Source organism: Sinocyclocheilus grahami, unplaced genomic scaffold (assembly GCF_001515645.1).
Source record: "Sinocyclocheilus grahami isolate Dianchi unplaced genomic scaffold, SAMN03320097.WGS_v1.1 scaffold1636.1, whole genome shotgun sequence".
Taxonomy (NCBI): domain Eukaryota; kingdom Metazoa; phylum Chordata; class Actinopteri; order Cypriniformes; family Cyprinidae; genus Sinocyclocheilus; species Sinocyclocheilus grahami.
The window spans coordinates 98,635-107,886 of NW_015506815.1; the positions used below are offsets into that span (position 1 = coordinate 98,635).

Sequence of the window (9,252 nt, forward strand, 5' to 3'; positions counted from 1 at the left end):
CATCCAAGTTATGATCAGTGATCATATCATTTACAAAAAGCGGTTTTGTAGAAAGGGATCTAATATTCATTAGGCCAAGCTTTATCATTTGTTTATCCGTATTACATCTTTTTTTATTTGTTGAACATCAATTAAATTGTTACTCTCAAATTGGTTTGGACGTTTTATGTATTTTCTAGTTCGGGGAACAAACACAGTCTCTATAGTGTGATATCTAGGTGAAAGAGTCACTATGTGCTGAGAATTAGTTGATTTGTTCTACATATAAACAACTTTAGAAATGGTCAAATGTTTACTTTACGAATTATTTTAGGTTCATAGAAATTGAATTCATGAAATTTATATGATGATTTTATTCTGTTTAATCAATAAGATTGATCAAATATTTTCAGTGTCATCACATTTAACTTATTTTACATTCTAATGCTTTTATTCTGTTCTGTGTGAGATTCCTGTGCCATATTCAACTTGTTTCGAGACATTCCATCACTTTACCCAAGCCTAAACTTTAAAATGTTTAAAATAATTTAACACTCTGTCCCACCATTACATTTTTATTTGGGACATCTGCTCACCATAACATGAAAATGCACCATAACTGATCATAAACGTAGTCCATTATTTTGTGCATTTTATTCCAAGTCTTCAGATGTCATATGATAACACCATGTGAGGAAAAGATTCATATTCTGTAATTTAATCATTATACATTGATAACTGTACCCTTCCACTGCCACATCCATTTTAACTTTCAAACTTGGCACTTCAAACACTGTGACACAGGTTTGCTGCTGTGATGTCAAACATCATTGGCTCCTTATTTGCTCTCGTTGGTGATTTGGGATGATAGACTGTTTGCGACATGCCGAATTTGAGTTGCTGCAGGTAATGGTTGAGCGAGATGCGGCACGATGCTTTGAACATCTGTCAGAGCACTGGTAATGTAGCACACAAGTCATTTTCTCTATTCTGTATGCTGCTTTTTGTCATGTTTTAAATAAATGATTGTGACTCCACATTTATCTGCCTGTTACGTTTAGTCAAAATGGTTATACTGAATCTCATAGAGTGGAATAGGGAGCTTAAAATGTAAAGATAATTGTCACTGTTAATATATTTATATTATGTTTTTATTTTTATGAAATGGCTGAAAAGTGTTTACTTTTAGGTATAGGGGTGAGCTAGGGGCTCAAAGATATCTATGTAATAGTAAAACATATTTATGTACAAATATATTTATAATTTAAATATCATATAAGGGATTCATAGAGATTTTTAAATCCTGTAACTGAAAGGTATATAAGAAGCTTTACATATGTCAAGTAAATGATCAATTTAAAAATGGTGATGAATAGTATACATATACACAATTTATGACAGGGAAGAAAGATCTACAAATTATATAACACATTTACAAGTGATGGATAGTTTATACTTTAGATTAAGGGATGCAAAAAGCTTAGTAATTTATTTATTCATGCATTTACACATCATCTATAACAGGTGTTGAACACTGTGTACTCACCATTAAAAATAGCTGTAAAAAAAACATATTGTCCACCTTCAGGAGCTCGAGCTGTATCGAACGCTATGGGAACGCCTTCAGCGTGACCACGCTCTGAATCACACGTGTAATCAGTCCAATAGATGGGCGAGATGTCACGGGCGGGTGACGTAATGACCAGGAAGCTATAAAAGCACGTGCGGTGGAACCGGCATCAGCTTTCTGTCATTCAGCTAAGCTCTCTGTGTTGTGTCAGTCAAACTCTCTTTTTGTAAGTCTTATTTGGTGTTGTTTGTCCCAATAAACTCCACAAAAGAAAGTACATAAGCATGTCTAAAGATGAGGCTAAAACAAAGCATTTAAAGGGCGAGAGCAGATCGCGTTACAGGCTGTTCCTCCCTGCTTCCTTACGAGTGGGTATACACACAGTCTGTGGGTGGTTTGCTTGGGAGCGAAGCACGCGGAGTCGGCTCTTGAGGGAGCTGACTGTTCGCATTGCGAGCGTCTTTCATGCTTTGCTCCCAGAAGGCTCTCTTTGTGAAGGGAGCCTTCACCAGCGTTCCCCGTGGTGCTGGCCCCACTTCCGCCGAGGCGGAGAGACAGCTGCACTCGTGGGGTTCACAGGTGGATCTGGCAGAGGGAATGGAGATGGGCGAGTCCCTATCTCCTTCCTCACCTGCCGGATCCAGTGCTCGTTTTCTGGGTTCGGAAGCCCGTTCTGCGGTTTCTTCCCCCCGGGGAGCAGGCTCGATGCTCTACCTGTCTTCCTCATCGGCAGGGCAAGTGGCCTCTGCACTCCACTCAATGGCCATGCTCCAGGTCTTCCAGGCCAAGTTCCTCGCCAGCCTGGATAAGTCAGGCCCAGATCCCGCAACACTCAGGGAGCTGAGGAGCACGACAGACTGGCTTTGTGTGCCACTAAAGCTACGGCTCAGGCTATTGGGCGCTCCATGGCCAGTCTGGTGGTGCTGGAGCGCCACATATGGCTGACCCTAAACGAAATCAAGGACGCCGACAAGGTCCCGTTCCTTGACGCCCTGGTCTCTCCCAATGGTCTGTTCGGGCCAGCGGTCGAGGGCTTCGCTGATCGCTTTACTGAAGCACAGAAGTCATCCCAGGCCAAGCGACACTTCTTACCAAAGTGCTGCAGCTCTGCAGCTGCCTCATGTCGCCGCATGTCTGCTCCGCCTACGCTAGCGCCGGACCCGGCGCCTCTGGAGTCATCCTGAGCAAAAGGACGGAAGAGGAGGGGACCAAGTCTTGCTGCAGCCGGACCAACCCCCAAGCTGCCTCTTTTAAGCTGCCAATCACCCCGTCCAGTTCTGGGTGTAGCCGGCAATGTGTTTGCTGTAAACTCTAGGCCTGTTCAAGCGCCCAAACGGCGATCCGCTGTTATAGCGGGCAAAATAAAACACAAACATTTTCAAAAAGAGAGCAAAATTCGTCTTCCATTTCTCATGAGTGCCGTGTCCCCTTGCAGCAACCAGGCACCCAAACCAATCCAACCCCCATCTTCCCGGGCCGAGGCGTGGCAAGCCATCCACAGGAATAAGTGTTTCCACAGGAAAGTCGGAGGTTATTCAAATCCAATTCGCTCGAAGACCCCCACGCTTCAGCGGAGTGGTCCCCACTTCGGTTCAGAGCATATGTCCTGCGTGCCGAAGTGAGGAATTTGCTGGAAAAAGGAGCCATAAAGGTTGTTCCTCTGGCCCAGAGCGAGTCAGGCTTCTACAGCTATTACTTCCTCGTCCCCAAGAAGGACGGCGGCCTATGGCCCATCCTCGATCTCAGACGTCTGAATCGCGCCCTCATGAGATGGCCATTCAAGATGATTACACTGAAACAGATACTCTCGCAAATCCACCTAGGGAACTGGTTCTTTTCTCTGGACCTGAAAGACGCCAACTTTCACATCCAAATAGCCCCCCATCACAGCCGATTCTTGAGATTCGCCTTCGAGGGAGTGGCTTATCAATATACGGTCCTCCCCTTCGGGCTGTCCCTGGATCCACGCACTTTTACGAAGTGCATGGATGCGGCTCTTTCCCCTCTGAGACAAACGGGAACCCGCATTCTCAACAACCTCGATGACTGGCTCATTCTGGCCCAGTCGGAGGCGGAGTCACTATCTCACAAAGCCCTTCTCCTCAGCCACTTGAAATGCCTGGGGCTCAGGGTGAACTTTGCCAAGAGTGCACTGTTTCCCAGCCAGCGAGTCTTGTTCCTGGGAACAGTATTCGACTCGATTATCAGGCTAGATCGGGCCTGTGTAACGGCCCTGACCCCCTGGATGAACACTCAATGGATGGAACAGGGAGTTCCCCTGGGAATAGTCTACAGGAGGAAGGTGGTTTCGACAGATGCTTCCAACACAGGTTGGGGAGCTCTGTGCGCAGGGAAATGGACGTTCGGCCACTGGTCGAAAGCGGAAAGCAGTCTGCACATCAACTGCCTCGAAATGCTGGCGGTATGACGGGCCTGTCAAACCTTCCTACCAGATCTTAGGGGACATCATGTCTAGGTCCTTTCGGACAGCATGACAGTGGTGTCCTACATAAATCGCCAGGGGGGGTCTGTCCTCGACGCAGCTCCTTGTACTAGTAGAGCGCCTCTTGGAATGGGCCCAGCTCAACCTACGTTCGCTGAGAGCAGCACACGTTCTGGGCATACTGAACCAGGGAGCGGACATGTTGTTACGAAGCAAGGTCTCCTCAGAGGAGTGGATGATTCATCCACAGACGGTTCAGAAAATTTGGGAAATCTTCGGCAGGGAGGAAGTAGACCTCTTCGCCTCGGAAGACAATTCTCACTGCCCAATCTATTATTCCAAGGACAAGGATGCGTTGGCTCACGACTGGCCCAACCTCCTTCTCTACGCGTTTCCCCCGGTTGTCCTGATTCCACAGGTAATCAGGCAGATCAGGGAACAGAAACGCAATGTACTCCTGGTTGCCCCGTTCTGGAGAAACCAGCATTGGTTTGCAGAGCTGTCACAGCTGCTAATAGCAGCCCCGTGGCCTATTCCCCTGAGGCGAGATCTCCTCTCCCAGGCGAACAGGATGATATGGCACCCCAGGCCAGAGCTGTGGGCCTTGCACCTGTGGCCACTCGACGGGGGCCTGTTAGTCTCTTAGAGTGTGTACTGAACACCATTTCTCAGACTAGAGCTCCGGCTACAAGACGCTTCTACGCCCTTAAATGGTCAGTGTTCTCTGCCTGGTGCTCAAACCACGGTGGGGACCCGCTCACTTGTGATGTATCGATGATACTGTCCTTCCTGCAGGAGCTGTTGGAGAACGCTCTCCATCCACGTTCAAGGTCTATGTGGCAGCATTAGCAGCTTCTCATGCCCCTATAGCGGGCCAATCGGTAGGCAGGAACAACCTTGTTGTTCATTTTCAGACGTGAGCCAGTTGGCTAAATCTGCCCCGTCCTCTCACTGTCCCTACGTGGGACCTGCCCACTGGTCTGGGGGCCCTAAAGGGACCTCCCTTTGAGCCGCTGCAGTTCATCGACCTTCGGTCCCTGTCGTTTAAAACCACTCTGCTACTAGCGTTAGCATCGGTCAAGCGAGTGGGGTACTTGCAGGCACTCTCTGTAAGCTCTAATTGCCTGTATTTCAGGCCTGGCAACTCCAAGGTCGTCCTGAAACCAAGGCATGGCTATATACCTAAGGTGCTGTCGACTCCATTCAGAGCACAGGTTATCAATCTCTCTGCGCTTCCTCCCTCAGAAGAGGACCGGGAGTTGAATTTACTTTTCCCCATTAGGGCTCTGAAGGTTTACATCGAGCGTTCCGCCCAGTTTAGGCAGTCGGAACAGCTCTTTGTTTGCTTAGGTGGCTGCGCTAAAGGACAACCGGTCACGAAGCAAAGACTTTCTAAGTGGATAATTGGAGCTATTCTGCTGGCCTACTCTTCCTTGTGCCTACAATGCCCTGTTGGAGTACAAGCCCACCAGTGTTAATTTCGTCAACGAAGACGAGGACAAAAAATATTCGTTAACAAACATTTTTTCTGTGATTAAGATGAGACGTTGACGAGCTAAAACTAATATCTGATGATAAAAACTATGATGAAATGTATGCCACGTCTTCGTTAACAAGACAAGTCGGGACTATAATGTTATTTGAAGACTACCGGACATTCAAAATACATCCTATAGGCTACTGTCCTTCAAAATGTGTGTCACAGTCATTGGATTGCAATCGGATAAGGGGCATTTGCATATCTAGTCTCAGTATGGCAGCTGCAGTGGATGGATAGGCTACCAAAATGAGAACTAGCGATCTGAAACAATGGACTCAGCACCCGAAGGTGTAGGGATAAGGTAACCAGATGTCCCGTTTTTCCCAGGAGTCACAATTCGTTGTCGATTAACTTAAAGTTAGTTAAGGCGGGATAGGCGGAATCGCGCTGATAGAAGTCCTCTCTCTCGCGCATGCTCCACTTCTTTAGTTCTCAAATACAGCATGCGATCAGTTCTCAGTGCTCAAATACACACACAGCAGTCCAAATGTCTATCGTGTAGAGTATCTCACGTAAATACAGTCGTTTATGGATTAAGTGAACGTAAACAAGTGGATGAAAACTGAACGTGTGTCAGTATTACATGCATGCCTTCCGTCTTAAAGGGACAGCATTCCTAATTAAGTACCTATCCGTGTCATTAATGTTAACCAACAAAAGATGTTAAATAAATGTTACGTAAACCTACTGTATCTGAAAAATGAGTTTGATTTGTATCTCTTTCGTATTTGTCTTATTGTCTTATTCTGCTTCTTTTTCAAAACCTATAAATTATATATATTATATATGACCAACTATAATTTTTATAAGTTGCTCCCTTTTTACTACTGTTAAAGGGATAGTTCACCCAAAAATGAAAATTGTCAGCATTTATTCAAGTTTTTCCAAATTAAATATTTGATTCAAATTTCTCATAAGGTCTAAATAGAGAAGAATTGATTACTATTTTTGTTAAATATAAAATAGCTACCAAGATAAATGTTGGTAACGTTGGGATGCTGAAATATTGTAGAGAGAATGAAGGTAAGATGGCTTGGGCTATTTATAGAAGTTCTCTCTTGAGCTTAAAGGATAGATGGTGTAATTGCTGATGATGAATTGGCCGGGTTAATTATCTAAACGTGCTCCTCCCAAACTTAGTTAATAAAACATAATTTTACGAGTTCACACTTACATATAATAAACCGAGTAAAGGTTATGCATATTTGCCGTGCTGTCCAGGGAGAGGGCTCAGAGCTTGGTAATTCCTCCCGAACCCAGGGTACTCCCCCTGTCCGGGGAGAGGGGTCCGAGCTCTGCATTTAGCCTGGACCCAGAGCGCTCCCCCCAAAAGATGCAATTAGCACGGGACAGCAGCCAGAGTGGGGCGTTGATAACCCCCCAAAACTTGCAGAACTTAAGGTTGATGGGGTGCTGGACGCCGCTTGGAGTAGAATCATTGCAGTGGTATCAGAAAAGAGAAAGTGGCTTCTGTGGAAGCGAGCACTGCTGCGGCAGTTGGAAGTAAAGATATAGGCTTCTGCGGAAGCAAGCACTGCTGTGGCAGTGGGAAGTAGAAATTAATGGTAAGTAGAGACACAGGCTCCTGTGGGAGTGGGCACTGCTGCGGCAGTGGGAAGTAGAAATGAGTAGGAAGTAGAGATACAGGCTCCAGTGGGAGTGGGCACTGCTGCGGCAGTGGGAAGTAGAAATACAGGCTCCTGTGGGAACGGGCACTGCTGCGGAAGTGGGAAGTAGAAAGGAATAGGAAGTAGAGATACAGGCTCCAGTGGCAGCGGGCACTGCTGCGGCAGTGGGAAGTAGAGATACAGGCTCCTGCGGGAGTGGGCACTGCTGCGGCAGTGGGAAGTAGAGAGGAATAGGAAGTAGAGATACAGGCTCCTGCGGGAGTGGGCACTGCTGCGGCAGTAGGAAGTAGAAATGAATAGGAAGTTGAGATACAGGCTCCTGCGGGAGCAGGCACTGCACTGCACGTGTTTGCTGCAGCCTGGAATTGAACTGCTGGTTTTGTCTAGCCAGAGGAGAGCTGGCCTCCCGACTGAGCCTGGTTTCTCCCAAGGTTTTTTCTCCATTCTGTCACCGATGGAGTTTTGGTTCCTTGCCGCTGTCGCCTCTGGCTTGCTTAGTTGGGGACACTTCATATCCAGCGATACCGGCGACTTGATTGCACAGATACTATTTAAACTGAACTGAGCTGGATAATGACATCACTGAATTCGATAATGAACTGCCTTTAACTGAAAATTGAGTGTTTACTATTGTCCTTTTGCATTATTGACACACTTTTTTTCTATGTAATACTGTAAAGTTGCTTTGACACAATCTGTATTGTTAAAAGCACTATATAAATAAGGTGACTTGACTGCTGTGGCAGTGGGATGTAGAGATGAGTTGGAAGTAGAAATACAGGCTCCTGTGGGAGTGGGCACTTTGATGATATCTGAAAAGAAACTCTGACTCCTGGGTCCCCCTGTGGAATCTGAAAAGAGAATGTGGCTTCTGCTGAAGCGGGCACTGCTGCTGTGGAAATGAGCTGATGTTAAAGGAGTCAGCTGATGAGGATTCGGTGAGCTTCTTTGATATGGAAGCGGGCTGACTGGATGTAGATCTTGAAGGCCTCTGACATCCAGCGGCCGAGTGCCTGGATCAGGCCTTTATGGGCAGCTGTGATAGCTGCGCCTATGCGGAAGGAGTGGCATGAGTAATGATCTGCTGGGATGCCGAAAAGCAGTAGAATGGACTTAAGCTGTTTTTGGAACCAGAACGTGTGGCGAGGTGATTAGAGTCATCAACAAAAGTAGGTCAGATGGGACTTTAGCCTGCGGGCTTCTGTAATGCAGGTAGGATAGGAGGGTTTGGTATGGTTGGATTGGTGACTGGAGATTGAAGATATAAGGAAGTGGCCTCTTTTCAGTTGGTCTGTCTTGCTTGCTTAATGAATAAGACATTGATTCAGTATCTAGCACTGATAGGTCTGAAAAGGTTGGGTGGATTTTTGGATTGAAGTAGGACATAATGGTGAGTTCCAAGCATCTGAGGAAACTGAAGAAGGGCAATATGAACATGGCGTCGAGTATGCGGGCGTTGTGAATGGAGTGGTAGCCTATGCGAAGGGTAGAAATGCTTAATGGTTAAGATATCTAGAGTCATTGGCTGTCTAGCGTCTGGGCGGGTGGGTTGGGCTCTTTGGATGCCTTTGATGAGCATGGATGTCTGTGAGCTGGTTATTTCTGTGGAGGGTGAGCTGAAAATGAGCTTGTGGAAAAATTGAACTCCGCTTCGGTAGCCTTTGATGGAGCTGGCCTGGAGTTTTTTGTTGGTGCTGAGATGGGAGATGAATGAGGTGATGTTGAGCTGGGAAAAATCGGGGAAAGGCAGGTTGCAAGCGTGGTGAAATTTTTTTAAACCATTCCAAGCAGTTAAGTAGGATTGGAGGGTCCTGGGGGAGACGGCCTGGAGAATAGAACTGAGGGAGGCATCTAGAAGGGTTTATATATATATATATTTATATAAATAAAAAATATTTTCGGCGCCAGCAGCCTGAATTCCTGGAAAGCAGAATGGGAGAGGGTTATTTTTCTCTGCGGGTGGCTTACGGGAATATCGGCACCAGCAACCTGAATTCCTGGAAGGGATGCTGGTGGTGGACCATTCTTTCCCCCACAGGGCCGCTGCAGCGACTAGAGGATAACTCGATATAACTCTATATAACTGTAGATG

The 9,252-nt window shown here is 46.4% G+C and overlaps 1 pseudogene; it reads right to left on the reverse strand.

The window, feature by feature from the left end:
• Positions 1–8,080: 8,080 nt before the first annotated feature.
• Positions 8,081–9,021, reverse strand: LOC107571696 (uncharacterized; annotated as a pseudogene).
• Between the last annotated feature and the right edge of the window lie 231 nt (positions 9,022–9,252).